Source organism: Syngnathus scovelli, chromosome 21, assembly GCF_024217435.2.
Source record: "Syngnathus scovelli strain Florida chromosome 21, RoL_Ssco_1.2, whole genome shotgun sequence".
In the NCBI taxonomy this organism is placed as follows: domain Eukaryota; kingdom Metazoa; phylum Chordata; class Actinopteri; order Syngnathiformes; family Syngnathidae; genus Syngnathus; species Syngnathus scovelli.
In genome coordinates this window covers 145,353-164,858 of record NC_090867.1, presented here as the reverse complement: position 1 = coordinate 164,858, position 19,506 = coordinate 145,353, and the positions used below count along the sequence as shown (strand labels likewise).

At 51.6% G+C, this 19,506-nt stretch overlaps 1 long non-coding RNA gene, 1 other non-coding gene and 2 pseudogenes across 2 annotated transcripts; 3 read left to right on the top strand and 1 right to left on the bottom strand.

The window, feature by feature from the left end:
- The first annotated feature begins 473 nt into the window (after positions 1 to 473).
- On the top strand, positions 474 to 639 carry LOC125991807 (U1 spliceosomal RNA). Its single transcript, XR_007489451.1, has one exon. It is a non-coding gene; the product is annotated as a U1 spliceosomal RNA (small nuclear RNA).
- Positions 640 to 1,934: 1,295 nt separating this feature from the next.
- On the top strand, positions 1,935 to 2,019 carry LOC125991818 (U5 spliceosomal RNA; annotated as a pseudogene).
- A 6,389-nt stretch (positions 2,020 to 8,408) lies between these two features.
- LOC125991810 (U2 spliceosomal RNA) lies at positions 8,409 to 8,616 on the bottom strand (annotated as a pseudogene).
- A 6,825-nt stretch (positions 8,617 to 15,441) lies between these two features.
- LOC137839805 (uncharacterized) lies at positions 15,442 to 16,266 on the top strand. Its single transcript, XR_011086069.1, has 3 exons — positions 15,442 to 15,507; positions 15,717 to 15,779; positions 15,853 to 16,266. It is a non-coding gene; the product is annotated as an uncharacterized lncRNA (long non-coding RNA).
- Positions 16,267 to 19,506: the final 3,240 nt, after the last annotated feature.

Genomic DNA, 19,506 nt, shown 5'->3' with positions numbered 1-19,506 from the left:
TTTGTTTGACCTTCTGCCCTCTGGGAAGAGGTATAGGAGCCTGCGCTCCCGCACCACCAGACTCGCCAACAGCTTCTTTCTCCAACTGTTAGGGCCCTGAACTCGCTACCCCCTTCTGCGTAGCGTGCGGCACTGTTGCGCTATTTTCTGGAATGTCTGCTGTACGCACACTTGCTCCTTTTTTTGCTCCTCTTATTTATTTATTTATTTGTTGTGTTATTTATTCATTATTTATTCAGCACGCTTTTGTTATACTTGTTTACTTGTTTGTCTGTTGTGGGCCATGTCTTGTCACCATGGGATAGGGGGGAACGAAATTTCGGTTTCTTTGTATGTCTTCGGCATGTTGACAAATTGACAATAAAGCTGACTTTGACTTTGACTTTGACTTAAACAGTTCTACGAATCCTGTTTCATCCACTGAGTGTGTATGTGTGCCACACGTTTTTAGCAATTAAGCCCGTGACTGAAAATGGCGTGTGCGGTAAAGACGTCGGCCCATGATCAAGAAGGTGGTTCACCCCATGTGAGGCTCAGCCATTGCACTACGGTTGTGCTGACCTCTGCAAATTCCCCTACTGTGTGAATCTTGACTGCATTATTTCTGGTAGTGGGGGACTGTGTTCGCGCTCTCCTCTGGTCTTTCTGATGAAAACAAAAATTAAGCGCAGTAGTATGCACATGGAGTTTAAGTCTGCGATGCTGTGACACACTGAACGCTTTTGATTATGTAATTAACTGTACTCTGGAACTGTGTGTCAGGGTTCTCCAGATTATCCTTATCGTATGATTATGTTGGAATGCAGCCTGTAATAAATAACCTAGCTAGATTAGTTTTATGCTTATGTTGGAATGCAACCTGTGATAAATCACCTAGCGTGTCCCATCCTACACAAAGTCGTAAAACACCCCTTGCTATGTTTTGACTAGAGGTCAAGGGCTTTCTCTATTCAGTCCACTCTTACCCCCACCCTGTTTCTCTTAATAAAAATGCTCTTGCAGGAGGCGAGAGTCAGACCTCCATTCGAACATCGCTGTACGCACAGCGACGAATGGACTCTCCACCTGCAGGTGTCTAAAGGGACTTACTCGTCTCCAGTGTGGTTCTTGCAAAATAAGTTTGACTGAGCGAATCTCTAACACTGTGCATTTGCTCGCTAAACTGTATTCACCAAATTAGCAAATGCAAAATAATATGTAATTACCACGTTCCTGACTCGTCATATGATATGAACGTATCAAAACCTTTTTGTCGGCTGTAGGTCTGTCTTTTTAAGAATGCGCCCGATTGTTGTTCCTCATACATCACAAGTATGGATTTCTAGAAAACATCCCAACTTTTACTTTCTAAAGTAATATTTTCTAATGTCAAATATCAAACGCCACCAACGCAGTGGAGGTGAATTACACTCCAAACCATGCCAGCAACGTCAAAAGCCTCAATTATTTGCGACACAAGGGAGACATAGAGCATTTCCGAAGTTTGAAAAATCATTTGAGAAATTACGATCGTATTTTGTTTCCCGATTTGTGTTGAATAAAGTTATGAAATTACAAATTTTCAAATAAAACACAGGGATGGGATCATTTCCCGTTCTCTCAGACCAAAAGTACACGTACCAAGACATACAACTGTTTTTACCATCAATAATCAAAATAGACGCCCAATATAATTGAAAGAACGAGCGCCATCAGTGTTCGATCAGATACCTACAATCCTGTGCGCCAACAATGTTTAAAGTAAGTGAGACATTAATGAACACAAAATACTCGTTTAAACATTCTATTTTGCTTGAGTCCTTGTAAGTATAGTAAATCCATCAACTTCTATTGTTTGTATTAGAAGGAATGGTTGCTGCAATTTGAGTGTGAGACCGCCTGTGAATTTAGTGAGACCAGCAGTGGGGTGGCCCGTTTTGACTCAGATTTTCAGATCACTCGTTTCTCTTCAGATCGAATAAATCTTTCGCTTTTTACTAAAGATTTCTGTGGAGAGGAACAATAAAGAGTATACCATTTCCGTGGAGAGGAACAATAAGAGTATATCTCAATTTGTTGATGCTCTGCGAAAGAATATCAATATTGCAACGGATAGCCGCCTATATCATACTCCGTGCAACAATCATACGTTCACATAATTCATACCGGCACGTGTGAACATGTTCACATAAACAGAGAAATTATGCCGAGTGCAGACAGACAATCACGTTTAAAACCTCGTTTATCATCCATCCATTTATCCATCCTATTCCGCTTATCCGGGTTGGGTCGAGGGGGAGACAGCTTTAGGAGGGACTCCCAGGCTTCCCTCTCCCCAGTCACTTCATCCAACTCAACCCGGGGAATCCCAAGGCGTTCCCAGGCCAGCCGAGAGACATAGTCTTTCCAGCACGTCCTGGATCGCCCGCGAGGTCTCCTACCGGTGGGACATGTCCGGAACACTTCCAAAGGGAGGCGTCCAGGAGGCATCCTGATGAGATGCCTGAGCCACCTCATCTGGCTCCTCTCACCGTAGAAGAGCAGCGGCTCTACTCCGAGTCCCTCCCGGATGACCAAGCTTCTCAAGGGAGAGCCCGGACACCCTGCAGAGGAAACTCATTTCGGCCGCTTGTATTCTGGATCTCGTTCTTTCGGTCACGACCCAAAGCTCGTGACCATAGTTGAGGGTAGGAGCGTAGATCGACCGGTAAATTGAGAGCTTTGCCTTTTGTCTCAGCTCTCTCTTCACCACGACGGATTAGTACAGAGTTCGCATTACTGCCGACGCTGCACCAAACCGCCTGTCGATCTCGCGCTCCATCCTGCTCTCACTCGTGAACAAGACCCAAAGATACTTGAACTCCTCCACTTGGGGCAGGATCTCATCCCCGATCCGGAGAGGGCATCCCACCCTTTTCCGACCGAGGACCATGGCCTCGGATTTGGAGGTGCTGACCCTCATCCCGACCACTTCACACTCGGCTGCGAACCACCCCAGTGAGAGCTGGAGATCACGGCTTGAAGAAGCCAACAGCACCACGTCATCTGCAAAAAGCAGAGACGCAATGCTGAGGTCCCAGAACTGGACCCCCTCAACGCCTTGGCTGCGTCTAGAAATTCTGTCCATAACCATTATGAACAGAATCGGTGACAAAGGGCAGCCTTGGCAGAGTCCAGCCCTCACTGGGAAATAATCTGACTTACTGCCAGAAATGCGGACCAAACTCTGGTATTGGTGATACAGGGACCAAACCGCCCTTATCAGTTGGCTCAGCACCCCGTACTCCCGAAGCACCCTCCACAAAACTTCCCGAAGGACACGATTGAACCCCTTCTCCAAGTCCACAAAACACATGTGGACAGGTTGGGCGAACTCCCATGCCCCCTCGAGGATCCTGCCCAGGGTGTAGAGCTGGTCCACTGTTCCATGGCCAGGACAAAAGCCACACTGCTCCTCCTTAATCCGAGGTTCGACCTCCCGACAGACCATCATCTCCAGCACCCCTGAATAGACCTTACCAGGGAGGCTGAGGAGTGTGATTCCCCTATAGTTGGAACACAACCTCCGGTCTCCCGTCTTAAAGAGGGGAACCACCACCCCAGTCTGCCAATCCAGAGGCACCGTCCCCGATGTCCACGCAATGCTGTAGAGGCGTGTCAGCCATGATAGTCCCACAACATCCAGAGCCTTTAAAAACTCTGGGCGGATCTCATCCACCCCCGGGGCCATGCCCCAGAGGACTTTTTTGATTACCTCAGTGAGTTCGACCCCAGAGATTGGAGAGTCCACCTCAGAGTCTCCAGGCCCTGTTTCCACAATGGAAGGCGTGTCGGTGGAATTGAGGAGGTCTTCAAGTACAGTCAGCTTCTGCAGCCAGGGATCGGTCCGCCAAGGTCCCTGCCTTTTTCCGCCGCCCATTTTGCACTGCACCCGACCCCTTTGGCTCCTCCGGCAGGTGGTGAGCCCATGGGAAGGGGGACCCGTGTTTCCTTTTCGGGCTGTGCCCAGCCGGGCCCCGTGGGCGAAGGCCTGGCCACCAGACGCTCGCCTTCGAGCCCCACCTCCACGCCTGGCTCCAGATGTGGGGCCCGGTGACCCGCGTCCGGGCGAGGGAAAACAAAATCCATTTATGTTTTTCTTCATAAGGGGCTTGTGAGAGCCGTGCTTTGTCTGGCCCTTCACCTAGGATCCGTTTGCCATGGATGACCCTACCAGGGGCATGAAGCCCCAGACAAGATGGCTGCTAGGATCATTGAGGCGTGCAAACCCCTCCTCCACGGTAAAGTGATGACTAACGAAGGGGCTTCGTTTATCAATGCAGTTTAACTTCTGGTGGGGCCCATTTGAATTGGCACATGCCAGTCTATTGTAATTTGGCAAAAAATATTGTTTTTAAATAAAAACCAATAACCAACCCTGTCAATTGCACAAGCACTCCTCTTTACTGTTCACAAGCACAATCACAAGTACAAGTCGTCTTCATCCATAAGCACATGAGTCTTTCCTTGTTAAAACACAGCAGCCCTACAAAAAATGTTCCATCAACTTTTAGTGTCTTAATAGACAATGATGGTATTTATTTAAATATTGAAACAAAATATCTACCTCCTTCAATGTTACACGTGAATGCACATACAGAGAGATGTTTTATTCATTTTGATAAGGCTACATGAAGCAAAATATAAAGGTGAATACACACTGTTTTCGTGCACCATTTTAGCCCAATTCCATCATTTCCTTGTCTGTCTGTGCCTCCTTACCAGCAAATTTCTGGAAGTCCACATGGCGTCTTTGATGGCAGCAAAAGTGAGCCACTGCTTTGTAAAGTCTTCTTGCTTGATTTTCAACGGGCTCACCCCATAGAGTACAAGGTTCAAGATTCAAGATTCAAGAGTTTTTTATTCGCCATGTTTGAGCGTGCCAAACAAGGAATTTGACTTCGGTAAATCACAGCCTCTGTTCAACATTTAGGTGACTAACAACAACATGTGAAAAATGAAAGATATTCTCAAACATCCCCTGATCTTAAACTGATCTTAAACTCCCAAGAGGGCAAGGAAAAACTCATAACTCCAGCTAGGGGAAATGAGAAACCTTGAGAAGAGACCACAGATGGGAGGGTCCCTCTTCTAGGATGACCAGGCTGCAATGGATGCAGAGAGGACACATAGTACAAACAGTGTAAACAAAAAAGGTGTGGAAAGCGGGATGTTATTGCACAGTAATGACTCTGAGACTCTAAGAGTGGTGTGAGTTCATCAGAGCGACAGCCTGGGGGAAGAAGCTGTCTCTGTGTCTGCTGGTTTTGGTGTACAGAGCTCTATAACGGCGTACGGAGGGGAGTAGTTCAAACAGGCTGCAACCTGGGTGCGAAGGGTCTGTTGAGATGTTGATGTCTGCATTCAACACTTCCCTTGCCGGGAACTGCAGGTCGCCCACAGGTATACGGCAGCCATGAACTACCTGAGCAGGTGCCACACTGACTCCTGGGCGCCACAGCCAGGTCGGTGGCACGTTGAGAGCGCTGATATGCCCCGGGAGTGCATAACGGACCTGACTGGGAGGCCATCATGGGCCACCATCCACGACAGGTCCCAACAAGTTTGTTTCGAGAGGGCGGGGTGGTTGACGTTGTGCCAAACTGTTGTGGGCTCGCCGAATGCGGGTCCGAGCACTGGACAAACCACTTCCCGCTGTACGACAGAGATCATAGATCTGTGACTTGTTAAAATTTTCTTGCTCTAATTTAAAGTTCTTCAAAAACTTTTTGGTGAAGAAATAAGAAGGTGGCGCGTTAAAAGACACAGGAATTCATTGGTCGATGGGTATTAGCTTTAGTTTCCGGAGGTATGTGTCACGTCTCGCCCTGCTCCACTATGTGTCTGTCTTGGTTTCTGTCTGTGTGCTCGTCCCTCCCCTCCTGTGTGCCCATGATCAGTGTGATTGTTCCCACCTGCCTCTCGTTACCTGTCGTGTATAAAAGTCCTGTCTGCCCCTCTCTCCCTGTTGGATCATTGGTTTTGGTCATTGGTTTTGGTCATTGGTTTTGGTTCCTGTCGTTCGGTGTGTCGTCCTGTCTTGGTGCCGTCATGTCCTGCTGTCTTCTTGTTCCACGTCCCGGTCAGTCAGTCAAGTTATTGTTTAAGTCATGTCAGTTTACCGAGTCTGTATTTTGAGTTGCTTCAATAAACCCTGGTCCAAGCTGCACTTGGTCGTCCTGCTCCATGCTCCACCACCCGACCGTGACAGAATGATCCGACCATCACAACGACCAGCGCTTGGATCCCCCTCCACCACCAACTCCCGCTGCGACGCCCGATCGTCGTCCGAGCTTGTTCCAGCGCCATGGGCTTGCAGCTGCCATCGGACTTCGCTCCCGCGACGCCGGACCCGCGGCCGCCATCGGAATTCCTCCCAGCACCATCGCCTCTGCGAGCGTCATCGGACTTGGCTCCCGCGACGCCGGACCCGCGGCCGCCATCGAAGTTCCTCCTGGCACCATCGCCTCTGCGACCGTCATCGGACTTCGCTGCCGCGACGCCGGACCCGCGGCCGCTATCGGAGTGCCCCCCGGCGCCATCGGACTCGCGGGCACCACCGGGCTCCATCCCAGCGTTGCAGAACCTGCGGGCGTCGCCAGATTTCGGGCCAGCTGCGCCGGACCCGCGATCGTCCCTGGCCCCACTCCCACTGCTGCGGCGCGTGATGGCTCTTGCCGCCGCGCACAGCCCCGCCTTCCGAATGCCGCCGATCACGGTACGGACTTTGTGAGTGGCCGCCGATCGCGGTACAGACTTCCGGAGTCGCCGCCAATTGCCGTACGGACTTCCTGAGTTGCCGCCGATCGCGGCACAGACTTCCCAAGTCGCCGCCCTAGTGCGGTTGTGTTTCCCCGAGTTTCCGCGGAGTGCGGTTCTGTTTCCCCAAGTCGCCGCCCGTGTGCGGTTGTGTTCCCCAAGTCGCTGCCTGAGCGCGGTTCTGTTCCCCGAAGTCGCCGCCCGAGTGCGGTTCTGTTCCCCAAGTCACCGCCAGAGTGCGGCTCTGTCCCCTAGGTCACCGCCAGAGTGCGGCTCTGTCCCCTAGGGCGCCGCCGGAGTGCGGTTCTGTCCCCTAAGTCACCGCCAGAGTGCGGCTCTGTCCCCTAGGTCACCAGCAGAGTGCGGCTTTGTCCCCTAGGGCGCCGCCGGAGTGCGGTTCTGTCCCCTAGGTCACCGCCAGAGTGCGGATCTGTCCCCGCAGTCGCCGCCAGAGTGCGGATCTGTCCCCGCAGTCGCCGCCCGAGTGCGGATCTGTCCCCGCAGTCGCCGCCCGAGTGCGGTTCTGTCCCCCAGGTCGCCGCCCGAGTGCGGTTCGGTTCCCCAAGTCGCCGCCCGAGTGCGGTTCGGTTCCCCAAGTCGCCGCCCGAGTGCGGTTCGGTTCCCCAAGTCGCCGCCCGAGTGCGGTGCGGTTCGGTTCCCCAAGTCGCCGCCCGAGTGCGGTGCGGTTCGGTTCCCCAAGTCGCCGCCCGAGTGCGGTTCGGTTCCCCAAGTCGCCGCCCGAGTGCGGTTCGGTTCCCCAAGTCGCCGCCCGAGTGCGGTTCGGTTCCCCAAGTCGCCGCCCGAGTGCGGTGCGGTTCGGTTCCCCAAGTCGCCGCCCGAGTGCGGTGCAGTTCGGTTCCCCAAGTCGCCGCCCGAGTGCGGTTCGGTTCCCCAAGTCACCGCCCGAGTGCGGTGCGGTTCGGTTCCCCAAGTCGCCGCCCGAGTGCGGTGCGGTTCCCCAAGTCGCCGCCCGAGTGCGGTGAGGTTTGGCTCCCCTAGTTTTTTTTTTTTTTTTTTTTTGGGACGTCGGGAGACGTCCCTTGTGGGGGGGGTTCTATCACGTCTCGCCCTGCTCCACTATGTGTCTGTCTTGGTTTCTGTCTGTGTGCTCGCCCCTCCCCTCCTGTGTGCCCATGATCAGTGTGATTGTTCCCACCTGCCTCTCGTTACCTGTCGTGTATAAAAGTCCTGTCTGCCCCTCTCTCCCTGTCGGATCATTGGTTTTGGTCATTGGTTTTGGTCATTGGTTTTGGTTCCTGTCGTTCGGTGTGTCGTCCTGTCTTGGTGCCGTCATGTCCTGCTGTCTTCTTGTTCCACGTCCCGGTCAGTCAGTCAAGTTATTGTTTAAGTCATGTCAGTTTACCGAGTCTGGATTTTGAGTTGCTTCAATAAACCCTGGTCCAAGCTGCACTTGGTCGTCCTGCTCCATGCTCCACCACCCGACCGTGACAGTATGAGCCCATCCAGAATCGTGTCATTGCTTGGCTTTTCGATGCATTTGGTGTAACGAGCGCGCTTCGCAGGTGCAGGGCAACATATCTGCTTCCGAGGAAGAGTTTTAAGTTCGGGACTCCTTCTCCTCTGTTTTTTTTTTCTTTTTCTTCATGGTGTCCCTCTTCAGTCCCTCTGACTTGGATTTCCAGGTGAAGTAAAAAATGGCTCGGTCCAATTCTAAAAGCAACTTACTTGCTGGGATGAAAACAGAACTGATTAGTAAAAGCAAGGGTAAAATCACCACTTTTATGGTTAAAATTCTCTCTTCTACGGTCAGCTCTCTTAATCCCCCAAACCCAAGAACAGATACTACACTTGATCTTAGCCAAAAGGCAGAGAAGCGATGGAGTATGCGAGTGAGGGACTCGCTTACAGGCTTCCCCGTCTACCCATTCTCACCAACGGTTTGTTAGAATAGGCCTCTTTGGCACATGTGATTAGCTAGGGAGCTTGAGCTATGCCATTATATCGCTGTAACACTTCTCTTGCTTTATTAGCTTTCTCTACTCTATGAAACCCTTTGCACATATGTAGAAGTCGCTCTCGGTTAAGATGACAAGGTCACACATTATCACACAGGCTAGGCAGTCGCCTCCTTGCAGGAAGGCGGCCAGAGTAGTATAAGAGCAGGAACCTTGGCGCTGGGAGAGGAACCTTCTTCTGCATCTCGCAGAAAGGGCTCCACAGCTGTGCAGCAATCATTTTGGCATACATTAAATAGTTAAACTGTGAAGGCTTTCTCTTGGTAATTACTGTTAGCATATCGAGCATTAAAGATAAAGAACTGGGAACAAACCTAACAGGTTACAGTACGGAACAGAGTGCTGCTCTAATGGGCACTAAAAAATCGGCAAACTTGTCTGATGACTTATTTGTTCACTCTTCTTCATCCGCAGTAATGCATGTAGTAGTTCACGAGGCATATATGTGTCCCCTTTGACCAGTCTCTATCCAAATACACAGTGTAGATACCTATTAAAATGGTAGACCCGATGAACATGAAAGGCAAAGATTGAGAATTTGCCAAGAACTTTCCAGGGTCATCATATGTACAACGGCTGCGCCAAAAAGAGTCAGGCCAGAAGAATAGAGCGGAACTAACACAATATTTGAACGCACGCCTTAGTAGAGACTGAGAGCCTAAATCCAGCGCTTCAGCGACACTACCTACCAACTGCAGTTTCAACATTGAATTTTGTTGACATTTCTAATAAAATGTGAAAGTGGATAAAAAGTCAAAGTCAAAAGTCAAAGTCAGCTTTATTGTCAATTTCTCCACATGCCAAAGACACACAAAGAAACCGAAATTTCGTTCCCCCCTATCCCACGGTGACAAGACATGGCTCACAACAGACAAACAAGTAAAAAAGTATAACAAAAGTGTGCTGAATAAATAATGAATAAATAACACAACAATAAATAAATAAATAAGAGGAGCAGAAAAAAAAGGAGCAAGTGCGCGTACAGCAGACATTCCCGAAAATAGCGCAACAGTGCCGCACGCTACGCAGAAGGGGGTAGCGAGTTCAGGGCCCTAACAGCCTGGAGAAAGAAGCTGTTGGCGAGTCTGGTGGTGCGGGAGCGCAGGCTCCTGTACCTCTTCCCAGAGGGCAGAAGGTCAAACAAAGAGTGAGCCGGGTGACTCACATCTCTGGCAATCGAGGTTGCCTTGCGGGTGAGATGGGAGGTGTAAATGTCTTTCAGGGAGGGGAGCGAAGCACCAATAATCTTACCAGCCGTATTCACTATGCGCTGCAGGGCCTTCAAGTTCTGTTCAGTGCAGTTACCACCCCACACAGCGATGCAACTGGTGAGGACGCTCTCAATGGTCCCACGGTAGAATGTAGACAGGACTGCCTGAGGAGCACATGCACGCCTGAGCTTCCGCAGGAAGTACAGGCGGCGCTGAGCTTTCTTTGCCAGTGACGAGGTGTTTGCGGACCAGGAGAGGTCCTCACTGATGTGCACCCCCAGGAACTTGGTGCAGCTCACCCTCTCCACCACAGCACCGTCAATGATCAGCGGCAGGTGTGTTGTGTGACCCTTCCGGAAGTCAACAATGATTTCCTTGGTCTTCTTGACGTTCAGCAGGAGGTTGTTGTCCCTGCACCACGTGGTCAGAAGGTCAACTTACGACCTGTACCGAGTCTCGTCGCCATTCGTGATGAGACCCACCAGAGTCGTGTCGTCAGCAAACTTCACTATGCGGTTGTCGCTGTAGGTCGCAGTGCAGTCATGCGTCAGCAGGGTGAAGAGCAATGGACTGAGCACGCAGCCCTGGGGGCCCCCCGTGCTCAGCGTGATGCTGGCGGAGATTTTGTCGCCAACACGCACCACCTGAGGCCTCTGACAGAGGAAGTCCAGTATCCAGTTGCAGAGGGAGGTACTGAGGCCCAGCTCGTCGAGTTTGCGGATGAGTCGCTGCGGCACAATGGTGTTGAAGGCAGAGCTGAAGTCCACAAACAGCAACCTCACATATGAGTCCTTTCTCTCCAGGTGGGTGAGGGCCGAGTGGAGGGCAGAGCAGATGGCATCCTCAGAGGACCGCTTGGCACGGTACGCAAACTGGAAAGGGTCAATGGTGGGGGGGAGAACGGACTTGATGTGCTCCATGACCAGCCGCTCAAATCACTTCATGATGATGGGCGTCAGTGCCACAGGGCGGTAGTCATTGAAGCAGGACGGTGCAGGTTTCTTCGGCACAGGAACGATGGTGGCAGCTTTGAAGCACGAGGGGACGATGGCCTGCTGCAGGGAAACGTTAAAGATGTCCGTGAAGACACCCGACAGCTCCCCAGCGCAGTCCTTCAGCGCTCGACCCGGGATGTTGTCAGGGCCCGCCGCCTTACGGGTGTCAATAGCGGCAAGCGCCCTCCTCACACCGTCGGCAGAGAGGCGCAGGGGCTGCTCGTGTGGGGGGGGAGTGGACTTCAGCGGGCAAGTGCTGTTCTGGGCGTCGAAGCGAGCAAAGAAGCGGTTCAGATCGTTCAGCAGACGGACGTCGCCCTCACAGCTCCTCGGCGCGGGCTTGTAGTCCGTGATGGTCTGAATACCCCGCCAAAGGCTACGTGCGTCCTTGCTGTCCTTGAAGTGGGTGGAGACACTTGGAGAAAGTTGGTTTCTCCACCAGCATCCAGGTTAGTGCTGCCCGACTGAGCTTTGTTCATAATGTAATGAACAATATGAGTGACAGTCAGAATCCAGTTACGAGTTGGAACCGAATGCTTGTTAGCCGATTAGAGGACTTGATGAATTGCTAGCACTGAGCAGCAGAGTGGCGCAGCGGGAGCGTGCTGGGCCCATAACCCAGAGGTGGATAGATCAAAACCATCCTCTGCTGTTTGTCTGGTTTGGACCTTCTTTCAAGTCATGCTTTTGAGAAAAAATGTCGTGCGCATTATCTTTTCCACACGTTGGTTGTGCTGCACCTGGAGGCGGGGCTCGAAGGCGAGCGACTGGTGGCCGGGCCTTCGCCCATGGGGCCCGGCCGGGCACAACCCGAAAAGGAAACGTTGGTCCCCCTTCCCATGGGCTCACCACCTGTGCGAGGGGCCAAAGGGGTCGAGTGCAGTGTGAGCTGGGCGGTGGCCAAAGGCAGGGACCTTGGCGGTCTGATCCCCGGCTGCAGAAGCTAGCTCTTGGGACATGGAATATAACCTCTCTGGCTGGAAAGGAGCCCGAGCTGGTGTGCGAGGCAGAAAAATTCTGACTAGATATAGTCGGACTAGCCTCCACGCACAGTTTGGGTTCCGGTAGAAGCCCTCTCGAGAGGGGCTAGACTCTCTTCCACTCTGGAGTTGCCCACGGTGAGATGTGTCGAGCAGATGTGGTGGGTATACTTATTGCCCCCCCGGCTGGGCGTCTGCACATTGGGGTTCACCCCGGTGAACGAGAGGGTAGCTTCCCTCCGCCTTCAGGTGGGGGGACGGGTCCTGACTGTTGTTTGTGTCTATGCCCACCCTTCTTGGAGTCCCTGGAGGAAGTGCTGGAGAGCGCTCCTTCTGGGGACTCCATCGTTCTACTGGGTGACTTCAATGCTCACGTGGGCAATGGCACCAGGACTTTGTAGTTGTGTCATCAGATTTGCGGCCGCATGTTTTGGACACTCGGGAGAAAAGAGGGGCGGAGCTGTCAACTGATCACCACCTGGTGGTGGGTTGGCTCCGATGGTGGGGGAAGATGCTGGTCCGACCTGGCAGACCCAAACACTCTGTGAGGGTCTGCTGGGAACGTCTGGCAGAATCTCCTGTCAGGAAGAGCTTCAACTCCCACCTCCGGCAGAGCTTTTCCCACGTCCCGGGGGAGGCGGGGGACATTGAGTCTGAGTGGACCATGTTCCGCGCCTCCATTGTTGAGGCGGCCGACCGAAGCTGTGGCAGTAAGGTCGTTGGTGCCTGTCGTGGCGGCAATCCCCAAACCCGCTGGTGGACACCGGCGGTAAGGGATGCTGTCAAGCTGAAGAAGGAGTCCTATCGGGCCGTTTTGGCCTGCGGGACTCCGGAGGCAGCTGACAGGTACCGGATGGCCAAGCGGAACGCAGCTTCGGCGGCTGCTGAGGCAAAAACCCGGGCGTGGGAGGAGTTTGGTGAGGCCATGGACAATGACTTCCGGACGGCTTCGAGGAAATTCTGGTCCACCATCCGGTGTCTCAGGAGGGGGAAGAAGTGCAACGTCAACACTGTTTATAGTGGGGATGGCGTGCTGCTGACCTCGACTCGGGGCGTCGTGAGTCGGTGGGGAGAATACTTCGAAGACCTCAATTCCACCTAAACGCCTTCCATTGAGGAAGCAGGGCCTGGAGACTCTGAGGCGGATTCTCAAATCTCTGGGGTCGAAGTCACTGAGGTAGTTAAAAAAACTTTTCGGTGGCAAGGCCCCGGGGGTAGATGAGATCCGCCCGGAGTTCTTAAAGGCTCTGGATGTTGTGGGGCTGTCATGGCTGACACGCCTCTACAACATTGCGTGGACATCGGGGACAGTGCCTCTGGATTGGCAGACTGGGGTGGTGGTTCCCCTCTTTAAGAAGGGGGACCGGAGGATGTGTTCCAATTACAGGGGATTCACACTCCTCAGCCTCCCCGGTAAGGTCTCTCCAGGGGTGCTGGAGAGGATGGTCCGTCGGGAGGTCAAACCTCGGATTCAGGAGGAGCTGTGTGGCTTTCGTCCTGGCCGTGGAACAGTGGACCAGCTCTACACCCTCGGCAGGATCCTCGAGGGTGCATGGGAGTTCGCCCAACCAGTCCACATGTGTTTTGTGGACTTGGAGAAGGCGTTCGACCGTGTCCCTCGGGAGGTTCTGAGGAGGGTGCTTCGGGAGTACGGGGTGCCGAGCCAACTGATAAGGGCGGTTTGGTCCCTGTATCACTGATGCCAGAGTCTGGTCCGCATTTCCGGCAGTAAGTCGGATTCGTTCCAAGTGAGGGTTGGACAAAGGCTGCCCTTTGTCACCGATTCTGTTCATAATTTTTATGGACAGAATTTCTAGGCACAGCCGAGGCGTTGAGGGGGTCCAGTTTGGGGACCTCAGCATCGCGTCTCTGCTTTTTGCAGATGACGTGGTGCTGTTGGCTTCTTCAGACCGTGATTTCCAGCTCTCGCTGGAACGGTTCGCAGCCGAGTGTGAAGCGGTCGGGATGACGGTCAGCACCTCCAAATCCGAGTCCATGGTCCTCGATCGGAAAAGGGTGGAATGCACTCTCCGGATCGGGGATGAGATCCTGCCCCAAGTGGAGGAGTTCAAGTATCTTGAAGTCTTGTTCACGAGTGAGGGGGGGATGGAGCGCGAGATCGACAGGCGAATCGGTGCAACGTCGGCAGTAAGGCGGACCCTGTACTGGTCCGTTGTGGTAAAGAGAGAGCTGAGCCAAAAGGCAAAGCTCTCAATTTACCGTTCGATTTACGCTCCTACGCTCACCTATGGTCACGAGCTATGGGTCGTGACCGAAAGAACAAGATCCTGGATACAAGAGGCCAAAATTAGTTTTCTCGGCAGGATGTCTGGGCTCTCCCTTTGAGATAGGGTGAGAAGCTCGGTTATCTGGGAGAGACTCGGAGTAGAGTCGCTACTCCTCCACGTTGAGAGGAGCCAGATGAGGTGGCTCGGGCATCTTATCAGGATTCCTCCTGGACGCCTCCCTGGAGAGGTGTTCCGGGCATGTCCCACCGGTAGGAGACCCCGGGGACGACCCAGGACGTGCTGGAGAGACTATGTCTCTCAGCTGGCCTGGGAACGCCTTGGGATCCCCCGGGATGAGCTGGATGAAGTGGCTGGGGAGAGGGAACTCCGGGAGTCCCTCCCAAAGCTGCTGCCCCCGCGACCCGACCCCGGATAAGCGGAAGAAGATAGATGAATGGATGGATGGTTGTGCTGCATGGAAGTCGACACCCATCCTCAATGCATACAGTTTATGAGGCATATATGTACCTTCTTTCACCATTCTCAGTCCAAATACACAGCGTAGTTACCTACTAAATGGGTACTCCAGGTTAGAATAAAAGGCAAAGATTGCTATTTTGCAAAAACCTTTGAAAGTTCTTGATACTTTAGTGCTGCACTGACAGGATTTGGGCAAAAAGACCAGACCTGAATTGATTCTGTGGTGGGATTTGAACCCACAAGTCAGGAGTGACTGGAGCATAAATAAATAACCGCTTAGAATGCTTGGCCACACTACCTAATTCCTGGGCTAATACATCAAATTTTCTTTACAATGATATTAGAACTTTGGAATCGGAACATAGCTGGTTTCCCCACCAGCAACCAGTCGCGTAACCCGAAGAGGTAGCCCGCCATTTCTGCCAGCGTATTGGCGCCAAACATTCCTCTTCAGCCTGGAATCGGACTCGTCTTTGCGTCGCGGGTGCTTTGTCGCCGGTCTGACTGATTCTGGTACTAGTGCTGTGTTGCATTGGTGTGTGCATGAGGAGGCGGAGCTTCGCTACCGCCAGCTGATGCAAGAATATCAAGCGCTGCAACGAGCCTACGCGCTTCTCGCCCAGACCAGCGGAGGGGACTACGACGCCGAGAAGGAGATCAAGGTGGCGCCCCTTCCCGCAACCCCCGGCCGGGTCGCAGCCTCCCCGTTCTCACCCAGCCTCGGGTGTTCTCTGGTCTGAAAGGAGGAGGAGGAGCCTCCCTCCTCCTCCTTTCAGACCAGAGAAAAGCTGATGGTAGAAATGGGTCACTATCAAAGCAGAGTAGCAGATCTGGAGTCAGCGCTAAAGCAACAAGGACAGGTAAGCTCATCAATGAGCACACCTTTTTCTCAGACAAAATAGCTACATTCTTCAGTCACTCATTCGTCTGGCATTACTGGACCAACCCCCCCCTGAACGTGGCTGGGAAAATGCGGAGAAAAGCAAATGTCATTTTCCAGTCAACCAAAGAATTTGTGGATGAAAATGACACAACATTCCAAAGCTGTCCACGCGTTTGTCTCTTCTAGAAAGTCAAGTGGGTGGAGGAGAAGCAGCTGCTGCGTCAGAGCAATCAGCAGTTGGCCGAAAAGGTGACGGAAAGAAAGGCGCTGGGCGTCACACCCGTCGGGAAGCCCCGCAGATGAGGTCTGACTGTCTTTTCAGGTCAGGCGGATGGAGGCGGAAGAAGCGCGTCTGAAAGAGCACATCCAGGATATCCGAGACCAAAACTAACTGCTTGAGTTCCGCATCCTGGAGCTGGAGGTGGGAAGACTCGCACAAGCGTGTTGAGGCCAGAGATGTGACAGACGGACGGACGGACGGATGCATGCCTCTGCCTTTCAGGAGAGGGAGTGGCGCTCCCCCGTCTTGAAGTTTCTGCAAGTCCGTTTCCCAGACGGCCTCAGCCCTTTGCAGATCTACTGCGAGGCCGAGGGCGTGAGCGTACGTAAGGCGTCCCTCGCAACCCTAACCTTAACCCGAGGTCCCAGAACACCTTACATTGCTCCTTGCGCCTTTCCCCCGGACATCGTCATCAGTGATCTGATGAAGAAGCTGGACATCCTGGGCGATAACGCCGTAAGTGTATGTCGAACTCCTTATGTTCGCACTCCACGAGACTCGGCGGCTCAAATGTGACTTTTGGAAGGCTTTGCGCTGAAAGAAGCTTGTTGACGCTGTGCCTTTGGGCTCTTGCAGAATCTCACCAACGAGGAGCAGGTGGTCGTGATTCACGCCAGGACCCTTCTCACCCTAGCCGAGAAGGTAACGCGCACGTCCACGCACGCTCTCGCATTCTGCTTATGTGACAGCAGCCTTTCCTCAGTGGTTAGAATACATCAAAGTGACCAAGTCAGCACTTCAACAGAAGATGTTGGACATTGAAAGTGAGAAGGTAGACAGACACGCGACATCAGTCAAGGGGAACTCCGGCAATGTGCCCCAACAATTCTGACCTTGAGCTGTGCTAGGATATGTTCTGTAAGCAGAAGGGCTACCTGGATGAAGAGTTGGACTTCAGGAAGCGTTCCATGAACCAGGCTCATAAGGTAAGCCGCCCTCAAATCTCCCGCCGGACCACTGATGGACGAGGATTGCGGCCCAGAGGATCCTGGAGCTGGAGGCCATGTTGTACGAGGCGCTACCGCAGCGGGACTGCCCCGCCACGGACGGCGAAAAAGCCAGCCACGCTGGCGTGAATGACGTGCTGACGGCGGATCAGAGAGAAGAGCTTAGGAGCGCCGTGGACCAATGGAAGCGAGCCCTGATGTGTGAGTTGAGGGAGCGCGACACTTGCATCCTCCAAGAGAGAATGGATCTGCTGCACAGCGCGCAACAGGTAAGGGCCCAAAGCCAGCCCGGCACTTACTTGCACGCTTACTGGCTTTTGAAGGCCACTTTCCATTTGTCCGTCCTAGAGGAACAAAGAGCTGAAAGAATTCATCGAAGCTCAGAAGAGACAAATCAAACAATTGGAGGAGAAGTTTCTGTTTCTCTTTCTATCCTTCTCCTTGGCCTTCATTCTGTGGCCCTAACACCAGCTGGTGACGTGATGCTTTGGACATCCTTCCGTCTCAGATGCCCAAAACTACTCTTTGCAACATCTGCGGCAATACGGTGTCTTTTCAAAGGTGCAAATAAATCCAGCGTGGGCGGAACACGCACGTCTTCGGTTTTTCCCGCTTTGTTTGTGTGACAGCTGTTGTGAAAATTTTATACAAATAAAGTTGTATAGTACAGGTTTGGCCAAGCCGCAATTCCCGAACCGCATGCGGCTCTTTTATGTTCATATCTACATTTGTGTGTGTGTGTGTGTGTGTGGGGGGGGGGGGTTGTGCGTGTTGGCTTCACTTGAGTTCAATTTGGTATTTTGGTCAAAAGCGCATGTGGTGAAATTCCACAAAGTAGGATGGGCAAACACAATCCAGTAAACTATTAGTGTCAATTGGGCTCTCGAAATGGCAGGGAATAGATGCACAGCAAAACGGAAATATGTAGATGAACACAGGACGTTTTTATCAGAGTGGGAAAGTTTCTATTTTTTGTTGACCGTGATGGCAAACCATTCTGCCTTATATGTCAGACCTCAGCGCATTTCAAAGATTCATATCTTCAGCGCCATGCACTTCAGCTCACTCCATGGCTAACATTGATCAGGCGTCGAACCCGCAACATCATGCTTAAGAGGTGGACATGCTAACCAGTGCGCCATTATGTCAACGCATAATAACTGTAAGTCTACTGATCAAAACAGCGGTTACTATATGACGTCGCTACGTCGTGGTCAAGTGACGCAGACAAGACATCAATGGACGGACCGTCCTCCGAAATTAGAATCCGTGGGCAGAGTTAACTTTTTTAAAAGGGAGTGGGCAGAAGAAATATTTAATTTATTTAAAACTATTTTGAGTGCACACCATCATGCCAATGCATAACAACTGTAAATCTACTAAACAAAACAGCGGTTGCTATATGACATCTGCCACGTTGTGGTCACGTGACAGACGTGACGTCGATGGGCGAAACTTCCGCCGGAATTCAAATCCGCGGGGAGAGTTAACTTGTTTAAAAGGGAGTGGGCAGAAGAATTATTTAATTTATTTAAATCTATTTGGAGTGTGCGCCATTATGTCAATGCATAACAACTGTAAGTCTCCTAAACAAAACAGCGGTTGCTATATGACGTCTGCCACGTCGTGGTCACGTGACGTCGTCGCCTACTTTGCATCCCACCGATCACAGGACCCCTCGGCTGCATAACCATGCCCCCTTCCCAACCAATCGGATTTGCTATACGCGAAAACGACGCCAATGGGCGGGACTTCCGCCAAAATTTAAATCCGTGGGCGTGGCTCGCAACAGGAAGTAGCAAAATGGCGATGTTGACAAAGACACAGCGGATGGTAACATACGACTAACGAGAGAAATATTTTTATTTTCTGCTTGCAACTGGACCGTCCAGAGCGTACACGGTAAGTACAACTCATCGTTTTTACAAAGAAGTACTTTTGTTGCCCTGAAAAGCGAGTGAGTGTGGCGTTTGGGGGGAACGTCGAATTTCGACGATTATTTCGACTGGTCAACGGTTGTAAATGATTGCGTTGATTAAAAACTTTATTTAACTCTAATCTTAACTTTGCCGTTTCAGATATGCGGGTATTACACCGCGGAAATTACGTCAATAGGCTGAACTGTCGCCAAAATTCAAATCTGTGGGCGCAATGGCCTTGAGCGAGACAACGGATAAAAACACGACGACTATCAACAGAAATATCTTTTTTTTCTGCTTGCAAGTGGACCGTCTAGAGCGTACACGGTAAGTACAACTCATTGTGTTTAAAAAGATTTACGTTTGTGTAGTTTGCATTGCGTTACATCTGTGAATGTTGGTTGAGGCTAAATGTTAATGTTTTATTTCCTTCCTTTAGGTTCCACGGTGTTTGTTGGCTGTAAGTTTTCCACTGCAAGAAGAGGCTCGTATCATTGACCAGGAGCGAGCTACAAGTATCATTGATCAGGAGCGAGCTACAATGGTGAGTAGCCATAACATTTATGTTAAACACTTCCTATTTCATGTCTAACAGTACTTGATTTAACAAATAACCATAAATAAATACAGTGTGGGCACTGAAGTTAACATATGTGATTATACTGCCTAATCTGTCACCGAGTATATTGTTGCAAAGTAATATAAGATCCAAAGTTGTAATTCAGAATAGTTTTCAAAAGAAGGCCATTAGAATTATATACAAGTCTGATTACCCTGAACATAATAGCAAGCTATTAATTAAATCACAAATTCTTCAATTCAAAGATTTG